Here is a 15,179-nt window from a genome sequence, read left to right as displayed (position 1 = left end):
TGGAAAGAGTCAAGACAGAGGGAAGAGAGACTGAAAGAGAGAGAGGTTTTGGGAAAAGAAGGAAGGAAGTGGATTGGAAATGAGCCCTGAGAGCTTTCACCGGGGCTGATTATCACATCTCAGGTGCTCCATCAGTCCCTGAGCAGCACCTGCAGCTTAGCAGCTCATGATAATACATCATGAGTCTCCTCAACCTCAACTTCCACACTTGGTGACAGGTGTCAGAGTGTGGGCAGTTTTGGCAGAAACAGGCAAAAGACTGGCTGCCTCACCATCACACAAAAGAAGGAAGAGTTTTGCCTTGAATCCCCTTGAATGAGTGTGTGTGTGATTTGTTGCATGTCTGAGACCCATAAAGATGGAGACATGGGTAGAACCCATAGTCAATTTTGTTATGTCCCTCATCTCTTACAGATAGATAAGTACCACTCACTACTAACTATAATGTCAGCACTGTGGACTCATGATGGGAGATGGTTGGTTGGAATTGCTGTTCTTTATTTATTACCATCCTCATCAAGACACTTGTCAACCACATAATACATGTTTAGTATGGATATGTTCCAGGCAGGATTTTTAGTTATCTCTGTTATTACAATTGTCAGTGGGATTTTGAATGAGGTTTTTCTTGATGTAGAACAGAATCTGGGAGCTTCTTTCTGTTTTCTTTTGTACTTGGCTGTTTACTCCCCCCAGGATTATTCATCATTTCTCTTGATAAAGAGATTCTGAATGGAGAAAACTGCTTTCAAAGTTGATGAGATTATTAGCTGCATGCTAGCAGCTGAGAGTTTGAATGAATTGTCAATCTCATAAATTATACATTCTTCATTTGTGGAGTTCATACTCCAACAGAGGAGGCTACATAAAAGTAGGTGGTGTAACACAGCTAGTAAGCCACAATAGCTTCCTCCATTTTGGACACTCCAGCTCTCTGTTCTGTCAAAGTTCAGCACTGTCAAATGTTGTACTTTCTCCCCTGCCAGCAAATCCACTAATAGCTTATCTTCCTTTGGAATATATGAATGGTAAATTTATCCATTTGAAATGGAATTGCAGGATAACCAGAGCTGAAGAGTGGAGTCGATGAAAGTTCTCACAAGACTAGTGTTACAAATATGTGTATATGCACCACATGTGTTTGAAATTATGAAGTATGTCTGTGAGTAAGTAAAGTGTGTGTGCTTGGCCTGTGTGTGAGTGTGTGTAAGAGCTGAGGCAGGTGGTGGAGAGCTGAGTTGAGTTTTGCATCCTGGAGGGCGTCTCTCCAGAGACAAACTGAAGGACTATCATTTCATTTCACTGTCAGCAGCATCACTACCTTGCACATCGAGGACATAATCACATGCTAGCCAGGAGCACCACCATCCCCCACTTCCCCCTACAAACACACATGCACACAGACACACACACACACACACTGTTCCCACCCTGGGGGGTTACAGCACTATATATTCAGATTTGCTGATGTCTCAGTTGATACTGACATTTTTATTTGATATCAGCCAGCTACTGCTGTCCACCTCCGACATGATGGAAGTTCTTTCCTGAACAGTGAACAAGTGTAGTGTGGGATGATTGCACTTAACATCCTGAAGAACCCACATTATAACCTGCATCACTTTTAATTAAAGTGCCAGCATCATTCTTAATGGTTTCAGGTATGAAAGCATTTAATTGTCACACAGCACTTTATTAATGTAGCTCACATTTGGATGGTAGTAAAAGAAAAGTCAAATATTATTTAATTTCTTAAATCAATGCCAGTATTGTTTTGAAGCAATTACATTTACTTGTATGAAATTTTTTAAATGAATTATGTGGATGACCGAGGAATATTTTCTGCCATCATAGTGGTGTGGTTTCTGGGGACAGGGTGGGTCAGGCCACCACTTTGTTCCATACTGAAATAACTAATTGGACAGATTTAGATAAAAATTGCAGACATTCATGGTTCCCAGAGGATGAATCCCATCAACTTTGGCAATCATCTGACTTTTCATCTATTTCCACCAACAGGCCAAAATGTTTCACTTATCCATAAGTCTTGTTTGTTTTTTCACATCATTGTCACCCCAACAATACATTTATCTGCTGCTTGAAGAAATTTTGTCTGGGCCATAGTTAAGTTTGAAATGTCACACAGTCTGAGGACTTTGACTCATCAGACTATTTGTCACAGATGGAGCAACCATGAGTCGGATACAACTAACAATATCTCCATTAACACATGTTGATGGTTCAATCCTGATGCTGAAGGTGAAACAACAGACACATAATCTTTGAATGAACAAAACATATATAACATATATAACACATTATTTGGTGCTATTCATCAGTTTGTCAGGACTATTTCACAGGCATACTGTATGAATGTTGTGCACCTGTTGTGTTTTGTTTTTCTCTCTCAAATTCAAATTCAAAGGTGCTTTATTGGTATGAAAATTCCAAAAACAGTGTTCTTTCAGTTCAGTTCAGTTCATGGTCACTGAGCCTAGACCTGGTTAAGCACTACCTCTGCTTTCTATCTCTGACAGTTATTTTTGTGCCATTTCATAATCTGTGTTTAGAGACAGATTACATTCTAATTTACCTTGAATTCTGTATATAGAGATTATGTTGGGTGTTTATCCCAGCAGAAATAGCTACGAGGACCCTGCTACTTCACATTTGGAAGTTATACAGTTTACTCTTTATTGTATTTAGTGGCCTAACATCCTTTTCTTTTAGTGCATTCAGTGCATTTATCTTAAATCATTATTCATTACATAATCATAAAAGTCCTTCATTCAAATTTCAAACTAATTCTTCATTGGTCTCTACCGTTTGGTGGAGCACATTTTATGCTGTGATATCTTGCTGAATCATTAGGATTGGATGGCAGTCCAGAACATTTCCTTGTCCTTCAGCCCACCATCCTTTGAATTAGATTGACAGAGTGCACATCATCATTACTGTCAGATGATTGCTGACACACAGACCAACATTAGTGTGAGCATCACTACACCAGAGAGCTGTATTGGTCCAGCCCTGCCATACCAGAGGTCTTTCAGTCTAAAATAACAGATGGGCCACAGCTGTAATACCCTGGTCCCGTAATTGCAATGCGGCTCAAGACACCAATTCTCCAACTTACACCCCACCCGTGTTCCCTTCAGATCCATACAACAAAGGTCTGTGCTACCACTGTTCAAAGAATGTAAGAAAAACAATTTGATGCTTAACAATAACTGAAAATTTTACTGGTAGTAGTTTTTGTATTGGTTTTGGGTCAATGTACATAGTAGTGACAAATAACAGAGAATTCCCTGGAGGGACAACCGTGCAGATAGAGAATAGAGCTAAATGTCAGGGAGACAAACTGCCTCATGCTCTGAAGTGACACTGCTGAAGCATCTGAGATTAACACGGTGGTACTGCAAAGGTGAAAACTTCAATTATCATGGCTGCTGGGCAAGAGAATTTGCATCTCCAATTTTGTTTTTTGGCCAAGTGAAAATGTTTTGAAATGGTTTTGGGATGCAGATAGTTTTGTTGTAGTTGAAGTGAAAAATGGTTTTCAAATGATGATAATATGCAACACCTCATCTTATTTTAAAGTCTGGCAACAGGGAGATGTGTTTAACTTGTTAATTTAATCCATAGAAAAACCAATGACAAAAATGTTTCTTGCACAGTGACTCCGAGAGTCTGGACAGAGCCAGGCAACCAGCTGTTTCCACTTTTTATGTTAAGCTAAGATAATCAGCTGTAATTGTAGCTTCATATTTATCTTGAGAGTTGTATCAGTCTTATTTAAGTCACAGGAAGAGGGCGAATCAGTGTGTTTTCCAACATGTGGAGCTGTATTTAAATTCAGCTCATGGCTTTTGATGCAAGTCACATCTTCCAAACTGTACCTCCTGATGAGCTATTGTTTATTACACAAAAAAAGAAAAACAAAACATTAAATACCTCATTATGGAAACAACTGTGTACATTAAATTATCCATGATAAAGGTTGGTAAAGGAATGTGGTACACTGCAGCTGCCCCCTTGATACAATTATAAATTCATAAAAGTGCAGCGACTGAAGCCAAGCCAATTACATTAATCAAAAGCTTTCAGTGGATTTATGTAAATGCATCATGCCTGCTGACAGCTACCAGTGTGACTAATGCAACACAGCACTCAACTACACAGAAACTGCCTGAGAGAAGGCCATCTCCAGCTGCTGTCAGGTAAAGCCCACAGCTCACATATTTTGGTGATTTTTTCATTTGCATTGTAATTCCACACTATGCCTGATGGGATGAGAAAAGAGTACAGGCCTGGGTTTATGAAGCCAATTGCAGATATCAGGTGCTCAGCAGAAGCACCTCTTAAAGAGTTAGGCTGTGTGATCTTATTGGCTTGTTCACTTGCATGTAATGCCTTTTACAATTCAGAGTGCTTGGGTGAATTTTAAAATAAGGGAGCCAGTGTGTGCTACAGAAGGATGGTAAAGGTCAAATCTGGTGCATCAGCTGGGAGAAATAATGAGAAAAGAACTTGATGACTTGGTGGCTTTCTAACAGCAGTGGTTCAATGCATGAATTAAATATTTTATTATTTTTCACTGACTTTTACTCATATCCTTTACTTATGTAAAAGTGCCAGTGCAACAATGATAATGACAATGACACTTGAAGTCCTTCCTTCTCTATTACTTGGGAGAGCACATGTTATACTGTGATATCTTGTAAAAAAAAAAATATATATTGTATGCAGGTTATTTTGCAGGATTCACTGAAAAGAATGATGCAAATATTATGTTTCTAATAATTTTAAAATAAATGTTATAAAAGATGTGTAAATGTTGTTATGGTACTCAAAGAGGAAAAATAACCTCTGTCATTAATAAGTGGGTTAAAAAAAAGAAGAAAAAACAAAGTTCTGCTATTCTGATGTGCTCTCATTGTTTCATTGCTCTTTTTTTAAAATATATAATTTTAGGGGGTAATTTTACCCCTAAAAAATTTTAAAGAGAATATCACAGTGGAACTGCAGACTGCACTTCTTTTTTGTAAGGGGTTGCAAGCTAAAGGGGTTGGTAGACACTGGTTTAATTCAGAAAGGTATTCATAATAATAATATAACGCCATATCACAACAGAAATTATCTAAAGGCACTTTTCCTTTAGAGCAGGTCCAGATCGTGTGGCAGATACTGTGTCAGAGACACTGCTCATTAATGCTTTCACATTACACACAAAAACCCAGGCAATTTGTGTCTGTGGAGGCACAAACGAACAAGAGCCTCTCAAGATCCCAGTGTGCTTCATATGAAGTGCTTGTCATATCATCTAACATTGTCTGGCATCCCATTTTCCAGCAGGGCAATTAGGAGTTAGGCATTTTTTGTCAAACAGACAATACAACAAGCATCCCCATTTTAAGCTGTGGTTGTCCCAATGTGCAGTGATCTTAGAGTAGACAGGGTTCAGGCTGTTTATGTCCATTCTTCAAGCAAATATCTCACTTTCCATATGTACAACTGAGTGCAACACCATGAATACACCTGTGTCCTAGAAATTTCCTCAATATCAATGTATTTGTGACTTGCAAAATAGGAAATATGAAATAGGAAACATAATCATATTGCAATTATGTTAACATATTTGCTATTGCAGTTAAGTTGTATAGAAACATATTTTTTAGCAGACAATGTTATCAGCAGGAGGTGGAATGTAGTCAGGAGGAGGTATATAGCAAGCTTTTCCCTCTGCTTTTGAGTGTGGCTATTCAGTGCCTATGGTACAGCTAAGTTCTTTTATAGCATACAGAGACCTTTATAATATAACACTGTCGAACATTACAAACTTCAAAAACTAAGACAAACATCTCTGTCACCGTCTTATCATTTCAGTCTTAACAGAGATGTCGTAATGATCAGCAACTGCAAATATGAGTATGAGTATGAGTGCACCTAGACACACATACACAGTAGATATACAAAACACAAAAATATACTAGCTAGAAGGCTGTGTTTCTATGCATATATTAGTAACTGTAATTATAAACATATGATGCAAATGCAACTCAGACTGCTTTACTCTTTAGTTGAATGGTGGTTGCAATATTTATTGTGTAAACTCTTAAATAAATTAGGCTGCAAAAATTGATATTCACTCATAATGTTAGTGTTTAGATTTTGAAAAATAAATAATAACTTTCAGAGTCAATTGCAAAAGTTAGAAAAAGTATAGTTATTAAATGTCAGCTAAAAATGACATTCCTGAAACCTTCTCAATCTTAAAAGACATTGCCATTGTTTATATTCTATGTAGGTGGCACTGGTTTCTGTGTCTATTTGGGATAGGATCAATGTTTGCCACTCATCTACCCAGAGACAGCCAATCATAGTTACCTATTATCTCTGACAGCTATGACATACAACTGAATTATGTCACTATTTCAAAGAGAGGAGGGATATCACTAATGAGAGAGGAGACTGACATGGTGAGTCAATATGGTTCTCAAAAATCAGCAGCCAAGAGGAGGTGATGCTGGCAGTCTGCAATCCAGTTTCAGAGCCATCGCTGAAAAAAAGATTTGCTGAACCCACAAACTATAGAACCACTCACAGATGATTGAACTGTAGGCAAAATTGCTCTAATCCCTACTCCTCTCACATTCCTACACTAAATGCAGTTGTGCAGCAGAGCCAAAGCACCGCAGGTCAATACAGAGACAGCGTTGAGCAGCACGAGTGGTGCAGAGTGAGGAAAAGATCACAGTGAAGATGATGTTAAAGATGGGTGTCAAGTGATCAGCTCATTGGAGTGCAGAGAAGATGAAGGTCCTGATCTCAATTGTAATATATTACAGCAATTTACCACTCTTAAATCCTGTATCTGTGATCTAGGAGCAGATAATGCTGAATGCTTTGACTCTCCTTGCTCTCCTTTATCACTTTCACGCATGGTCGTCATTACAGTGGACAGCTATTAAAAAGCTGTTTCCTTGTATATATATATGGATTTTGGTGGTAGAATTGCACATCAGTCACCACACTGGACACTAGTGTTGTTCCACTAGTGTTGTTCCACACACTGCCAACCATTGGCCAGTCAATGTAAGTCTAATACAAATTTATCAAAACCAAGATGGCCAGCAGATGGCTGGAAGTGCTGAGCAGCTCAGGAATATCTTGTCCATTCTCTGTGAATCAACTGCATCATGTTATTAGAATGTAACTTGCATCTGCTCAAGACATATACTGATCTAAGTTTCTTCTTGCTGCAGCACCACCAGTGCCCAAAGTTAACAGTGAAGTAAACAAACTGTAGACAGAATCAAATTTATTAAATCTCAAATACATCCAGCAAGTCAACATTCAGCACATCCATCTACTGTAGGTACTTTGTAAACTCAATCTTTTAAAAAACATGTGACATTTTTTTTAAGATTATGCTGAAGCCTTGGGAAATTTTTGTCTTTTTCTAATATACAGAATATTTTCCTGTTGGACAATATGAAATTATTCTCTTGGGTTTGGGCATGAAATCTTTACAACCATTGACTGTTTTCTCTTTCATCAGTGTACTTAAAGGATAACCATTTTCTCCATTTTTTAAAACCTTTTTTAAACCTCTTTGCCATCACCACACTACTGAGCAAGAACAGCGTACACAGCAACTGCAAACACTGGATTTGATAGAGACGGACCTATCAAATTGACTTGAAAAAAACAAGTACTTTACCTCACAAAACATGGGAACAACTGAAAAGTAAATTTGCTCTTTTTTGTGTTGGCTATATGCAGATACAGAAACCTTTCCTTGTCTTGTTGATTAAAACTAAATGTCAGTTCAAATTGGTTTTATGTGAACATAGTTTTTAGGGAAGACAAATATTTGAAAATCAATTTCTCCTTTTTGAGGTATAAAGCTCAGATCTATACAACAAACTGAAACAAGTTTTGTGTTTTGAAGTTCAAGGTTTTGAAGCTGAAACATACAAATTCACTTGCGGGTGATATGCATTTGCAACTATTTCCTCTCCACTGCTTATGTGTGATAAGCCCTGTTTATATTAAAGGAGACTGAATTCAATTTATATAATTATGTAACCATGTTAGAGTCCAGGTTTGCGGACACCGGCACAGAAAAGCTCATTTGAACAGTTTAATATGCTGAGGGTAAATGTGAGGATGGCCAGAGGGTGAGTCTTCCTTCCAGTGGGTTATACAGAGAACAAGGCCGGATATGACTGGTCAGGACAGGTAAGGGTGGCAGTTCTGGAGCACAAGGGGAAAAAACAGGTAAGACAACAGGTAAAAAAAAAAATGAAGCCAAAAACTTACAAGAATCTGACTAGGTTTAGGCGGACATAGCATTTACCACTGAACACCAAGTTCTGCATGGAAACCTTGGGGCCTGACATTCATCTGGATGTTACTTTGATACATGCTACCCAGTTTAACATTTTTGTAGGCCAAGCATACCTCCCCATGGCAAACTCACTCCCCAGTGGCAGGGGCCTCTCCCAGCAGGATGGTGCTCCCATCACACCACAAAAGCAGCTCAGAAATGGCTCGTCAAAGCACCCAAGGTGTTGACCTGGCCTCCAAATCCCCCAGATCCAAATATGACTGAACATCTGTGGGATGATCCAGAACAAGTCAGATGTTGGAGGCCCCACCCAGCAACCCACAGGACCAAAAGGATCTGCTGCCAATATCCCAGTGCCAGACACCGCAGGACACCCTCAGAGGTTCCATGCCCTGACAAGTCAGAGCTTTAATGATGTGGCTGATCTGTGTATACTGCAGAGGAGGAGGTGGCAATCAGCGATGAAGAGCAACATCAGTGGTTTGGCAGGAGAGTGGGAGTAGGTCAGCCACACTGAGCTGAAGACACACACAAGCAGACGAGGCAAACTGGGGACAAACTCAATAACAGGGACGGGGAAAACAACAGATAAACAGGGAAAAACAGAAACAGGAAATACTCAAACCCTAATAAACCATCCTTCACCTGCACTTCCCATCTACACTCCTGAAGTCCATTAGATATTATACATAAGTCAAGTAAGGAGAGGAAGTCAGCTTCTAACAGAGGGGAAATGGGGGCGGTGGGGAAGTCTGTGGAATCCAGCCAGGGCTTCATCATTCATTTCTCAGTGCGTTGCACATAAAAACATTTCTTTCATTGTCTGTGAATTATACTGCCAGAACAGATGATTTGTCAGCCAAGCTATATAGTCAAACGAATAGAACGTTGTTAATCTCCTATTATAAATATTTTTACATTGGACTTGGAACAAGCAGCTGGCCACGCTGCTGAAAGTGTGCTACTGTGAGCTGGGAATAATCCATCAGTAACTATCCAGATCTACATCACTAAATATTTGAAAACTTGTTTCTCTTTTTTGAATTTTATGTCTGGTAGCTGCAGGACATGTTTGGTAAGCTTGGTAAGGTTTGTTAAACAACTCTTGAGTGATGAGAATGTGGACAACACTGGCCTCTGTGCAGTAATCCTCTGAATGTGGACTTGAACTCGACAAACACCCGCCCTATGCACTTGATCAGGAACCCTCTGACTAGTAGCTCTTCCCCAAAATAAAGGGGAAGCTCAGTGGTCGCCATTTTGACAGGGATGATGATGTCACCGCTGCTGTGGACCATTTTCTCAGCTGGAGACAGAGTTTTCCACCAACTCACACTAGCATCAGCACTGACTAGGTACAGCTATTGAAATCAGCTAGCAACAGTCATCAGTTCAGCCAGCAATATCCATGGTCACCAGAAATGAGAAGACTGCTTTTGTTCACGTGAATTGAAAATACACTGTTGATTTTGAGAAATCTGCCACTGTTTTCATTGTAACCTGCACATGTGCCATTCAAAAACAGAAAACATAACGGACATAGCAACAGGAGCTAATGAAGGTGGGGCTCAGCTACCAGTCAAGTGCAATTCAATTCATATTTTTTAATGAGAATTAAAGAAATAAATGCCTTTTATATTCAAAAATATTGGTGGCCGCTGGCTAAATACCTCCTCTGACCGCTTCAAGTTCTTTTAAGAGTTTTATTCTAAACTAAGAGTTAAAGATGAATTCATGCAGCCAGGCTCTGGCAAACAATCTGTTTCAAAAACATGACAGTCCTGGTTTGGCGCCGACAGTCTGCTGCAAGGTGAGGGAGGTAACAGGCACAAAGCCAAGAAGCCACTTAAGAATGGGGAGGACAGACAGACTGAAGCCACATGACTGCAGACTTACACACATCCTACATTCTCTGGTCATCTCGTTGTTTTTCCCACATTCTTCCATCCAGCTACAAACTCAGATTAAAAAGCAATCATTGCCTGCAGACACTTGTCCAACATGACAAACGCAATTTCTTTCTTTCTTTCCTCCTCTCTTTCTTCAGCCTATTGTCAGAAGTAGCTGCTCTAGTATTCTGTGTTCAATTTTTGCACGTCTCCATCTTTTCAGAATTCAGAAAGTCTGTTGAAAACGTGGCTGTCTTTGCTGCAGAGTAAGTCAAAGCTCCCATGAAAGCTTTGTCAAAACACAAGGGTTTTTTTTGTTTCTTGACATAGTAATTTCCTTTGTTCCAGTTGCCTCTGATTTCCTCATCACCAGATGAACAGCTGGCTCTGAATGTCAACATCTCGTACAAACCAGATTCACTCCAAACACTGCTGGAAAGAGCACACTGACAGAAAGAACAGCCATGTTATTATTATTGTCATGTTACAGATAGAAAAAAAAATGCATTTAAAGCTGCAGTGAAGACATACTTAAAGATAGCCTAATTAAATTGATTCATTATTTCTTTCCAAATTAATGCAGTGGTTTATCATTCATGTATCATTTACACTACATTGATTATTCATATACATGTAGCAGTGGCACAAACGGGCATGGAGGTTGTTTTTGAAATTATTACAAAAGTCTTCCATTACATTTGACTAATTACTGCTGAAGTCTGCCGTGGTACAGAACATCACTGTTCCTTTGTGGATGGCCATTCAGCCCAACAATTCCACATATACATACCAAATACTGTAAATACAAAACATTTGAGATGCTTGTTGTTTTCCATCACATCTGATTACAGTTGCACAGTGGTAGCTGGCAGCTCAGCCCCCTCCAGTTATCTCCTTGCTAACCCATCAACTTATTACATTGCTTTTGGGCATTTTCATGACAATACAAAGCCATATTTAGTATTTCTTGTAGACTTTTGTCTCTTTCCAGAAACAGTAAGACCATATTAAAACCCAACATAATACATTTTGTTCTAAGCTTGGCAACTTTAAAAAAAGAAAAGAAAAATCCAGTATAGGCATAAATATAGGCATAAATCATGTCACACTTTAAAAAAAATCATCAGTACTGATAATGCTAATTGACAAGAAACAGAGTGTATTGTTACATTGTAGATATATTGTAAATTACATTGAGGATAACAATGTAATTTATTGACATTTGCAGTTAAAATCTCTGAAAAAGCGAGTAAGCTGACATTTCAGTTTAGATTATTTTGACTCACAACAAGTAGACAGCTGGGTTGAATTGCAATTGCCAGAGTCTAACTGAGCTTTCTGAGCTAAGCTGAGGATTCTGCTGTCCCAGTGACAAATTGAGCATCCTGTTGTTCATCTTGCCAAGAGTTTGAACGCCATAGAAACTGAGAGGCATACTGTGTATCAGAATAGAGCTGTATACAGCACCCCTCTTTTCTGACCAGACACACTAGCAACAGCCTTTGTAAATATTAGTTCTATCTCTCATTCACTTCAGCTGAAGCCCACACGTTAGCGTGAGTTTAGTGTTTCCTGTTTTGGTGCAATCTCTGGTCAGGTCAAACACACACACAGATCATTGTTCATTTTTGTTTAACTTTGTGCATATTTGCATGGTTCAATGATAGAAACAGTAATGGGATATACTTGTATGCTTGAAATGGAGAAGTCATTACTCTAACGTGTCATTTTAACATTTTGCCATCGTGTCATTTTGAACAATACCACACTACCAACAAAGCACTGCGCTCTCATAAACCATTTATAGTCTGTGATCACTCTCCTCAGTATTTATTCATTACCCTCATTGGATCTGTGACATTACTTTTTTTTTTCCAGAGCTGAGTGTGGGCCAGTTTCATTCAAGGCCCATTGTGACCGTACTTTAACAGGTGCAAATGCAGATTGTAAATGACCATTACCCACACAGACCTTAGAATTCATTGAAAACATGTGATAGTGGACCGCTGCTGCAACACACAGGTCAGTAAACTGAAAAGGGTCAGAGATGTTTACATTAAGTGAAAATCTTCACCGAGATACTTTAACATTTGCATTCAGAAAATTGACATTTTTTTTACATACTGTCTGTCAACCTGTAAGTTGTACCCAGTAAGTAAGTAGCTTTCTCTTTTTGCTCTCTCCGCAATGTCCTTATTATAACTAATACTGTGAAGCACTGTTCACAAAAAAGATAATTAATCAGACAAATAAAACCTGATGAGAAAACCATGCATCTTACTTCCTTTTGTTTTCCTTAATCAACCTAAAATCACTGTGAAATTCAGTCATAATATCTCATGTAATGTGTTATTCAGTCCATAATGATAGTCATAATTGCATTTTCTGCAAACTGTATTGCCAACAGGGTGAGACTTTAGTTGATTGCAATGTGAAATGAAGTTATTTCAAGAACTGCCTTAAATCAAAATGAATAATCTCGTTGCTAATGTGATGATCTGGATTCTTCTCACTGCATTTCAGAAGTAAAGATGTTAGATTTGAAAATGAGATTAAATGACATCTGAAGATGGATGTTCTTTCCATCATTAAGGAGTTTTCCCCAGTGACTGACCTTTTTTAATCAGAGCATAAAATGACTGTTGACTGATGAGCAACAGACATGTAATATTCAGTGTTATGATTTGTGTTAATTAATGGGTTTAACCAGCCCCTCCTGCTGCTAGCAGCCAACCCTCTTTGCGTGTTGTAAATGAGAATGTGCTCTCTTCAACCTGCCAAATCAAATAAGAGTTAATGATTTCAGAGTCACTGAAATGCCTTTTGTCTGTTTGCCCATTATTACCATTTTATCAGCCACACAATAAGTTCTGATGTGCTTCAGCACACACTCATCATCTAATCAGAAATGAGTTTGAGGTTTTGTGCCCTGCATGAGCTGAACAAGGCCAGACCCTGACCAAACTCTGAAATACATGTGAAAGTGGTGAGATGGTTTAAATAAAGGGACCAGGATTAATTACATTGATTTAGCATCATAGTGAGTTAGACGTGATTTGCAGGTTGTCAATGTCAATTTTTGCACAAATTAGATATAAACAAAGATAACAAATCATACCTGCATTTATTGATCACATAGACACCTATGGTATTCATGAGTGGTAAATAGGCTGCTTCATGTCTGCTCCACACCTCTCCATGCCTCCCAAGAAATCTCTTGACTCATCAAATGAGTCAAGAAAAGCAATTCCTAGTATTTCAGTAATTCCTGAGAAGCAATTTATTTAGACAATCAAACCTTAACCCAATGCAGGTATTGAGTGTAAACATCTCTCCACCTAAAGTCTTATTTTCTCCATTCAAAACAATGGAATTAAATTATAGTGATTAAAATCTATTCCTCAGTCAGAAACGTATCAATTAAGCTAACTGAGAAGAAAAGTTTTAAATGGGTAGCACGAGAGTAAGTGTGTGTGTGATTATGCAGCTTTATACTCATTTTTATTGTACATATTTGATTTGAGCTGCTATTCTGTCTTTCTCATTCTCACACCAAGCATGAACTCACTGCTAGCAAAGCCAAAGAACACACTGCTACCAGTGCACCAGAGCAGGAATGTTGCCACACACTTCAGATTTTAAAATCTGGCATACTGAGAAATACAGAGATTTACCTGGTGCTGAGAGGCTTAATCAGGGTGGAACGGTGGTGCAGTGGTTGCCTCACAGCAAGAAGGGTTCAGAAAAACTAACTTCTGTGTGGAGTTTGTATGTTCTCCTTGTCCTCCCTTTCTGTTACCACAATCTTTTACTTACTTTAACCAAACAGTAGTTGCTATGTGCAGATATAAGTAAGCAAGAATAAAAAAAACTTTGTCCAATACTTTGGTTTATAACCAAATACATACATAATGATAGTCCCATCAGCCTCAGCTTTACTTTATGCTGACTGCTAATTAGCAAATGTTAGCATGCTAAACTAATATGGTGAGCATAGTAAACATTAAAACTGATAACATCAACATTTTAGCATTTTAGCATTTTGTCATTGTGAGCATGTTAGCGTGCTGATGTTAGAATTTAGCTCTGAGAACAACTCTAAATACAGCCTACAGCTGCTAGCATGCCTGTAGACTCGTTTTGTTTCCATATCAAATGTTTTCATTTAATAATTAGCACTTCATAAACGATTATAAAGGATGAGTGTACAATCATATAATCATAGAAAACCAGCTAAGATTTGCTTTTGCATGATTATCGGAAACTTTGTAACAATTATGAGAAACTGAGTCATAATTATTAGTCACAATTGTAACATGAGCACATTAGATTACCAGCCATAAAAATTAATGGACATGAGCAATGGAAGTGCAATGGAATTTGTGTTGGTCCACTGACTCAATCTGTACTACCACTCTGCAAGTTAGTCTCTAATTTCAGCAGCAGCGATATGTAAACTGTTACCAGGGAGGCTTTCCTGAACTTCATTTCTGAGACTGAAAGCAGTCGTGGTGGCATTAGTCTGAGATCAGGAAGCTCAGAGGTACATGAACCAATGCTGAAATCATAATACTATTTTAATGAAGGAAATATTAAATAAATTAAGCAAATATTTACCAAGACTGTGATAAACAAACTTTTAAGAAAATGAAAACTATTGACACAGAAAGAAGAGAAAAGACTGCTCATTAAAAAACAAACACAACCACCATTATGTTAATGAAATAGGTGTTATTGTAATCCAGCTGCTCAGTGAACATCAAGTTCAAGTTTAATGGCGACACAGTGATAACTGCCCATCTTCTTTTTGTTTGGAGATGCAAATTATAATTTCTCCTCATAAATTACTGGCTGCTCCAAGGAGGTGTCATATTCAATGCTCATGCAGCTTCCTATCACATTTTTTGTGGCACACTCACTCTTTTGTCTGCCATAAT

Source organism: Lates calcarifer, linkage group LG13, assembly GCF_001640805.2.
Source record: "Lates calcarifer isolate ASB-BC8 linkage group LG13, TLL_Latcal_v3, whole genome shotgun sequence".
Classification (NCBI taxonomy): domain Eukaryota; kingdom Metazoa; phylum Chordata; class Actinopteri; family Centropomidae; genus Lates; species Lates calcarifer.
This window is presented reverse-complemented; position numbering follows the sequence as displayed.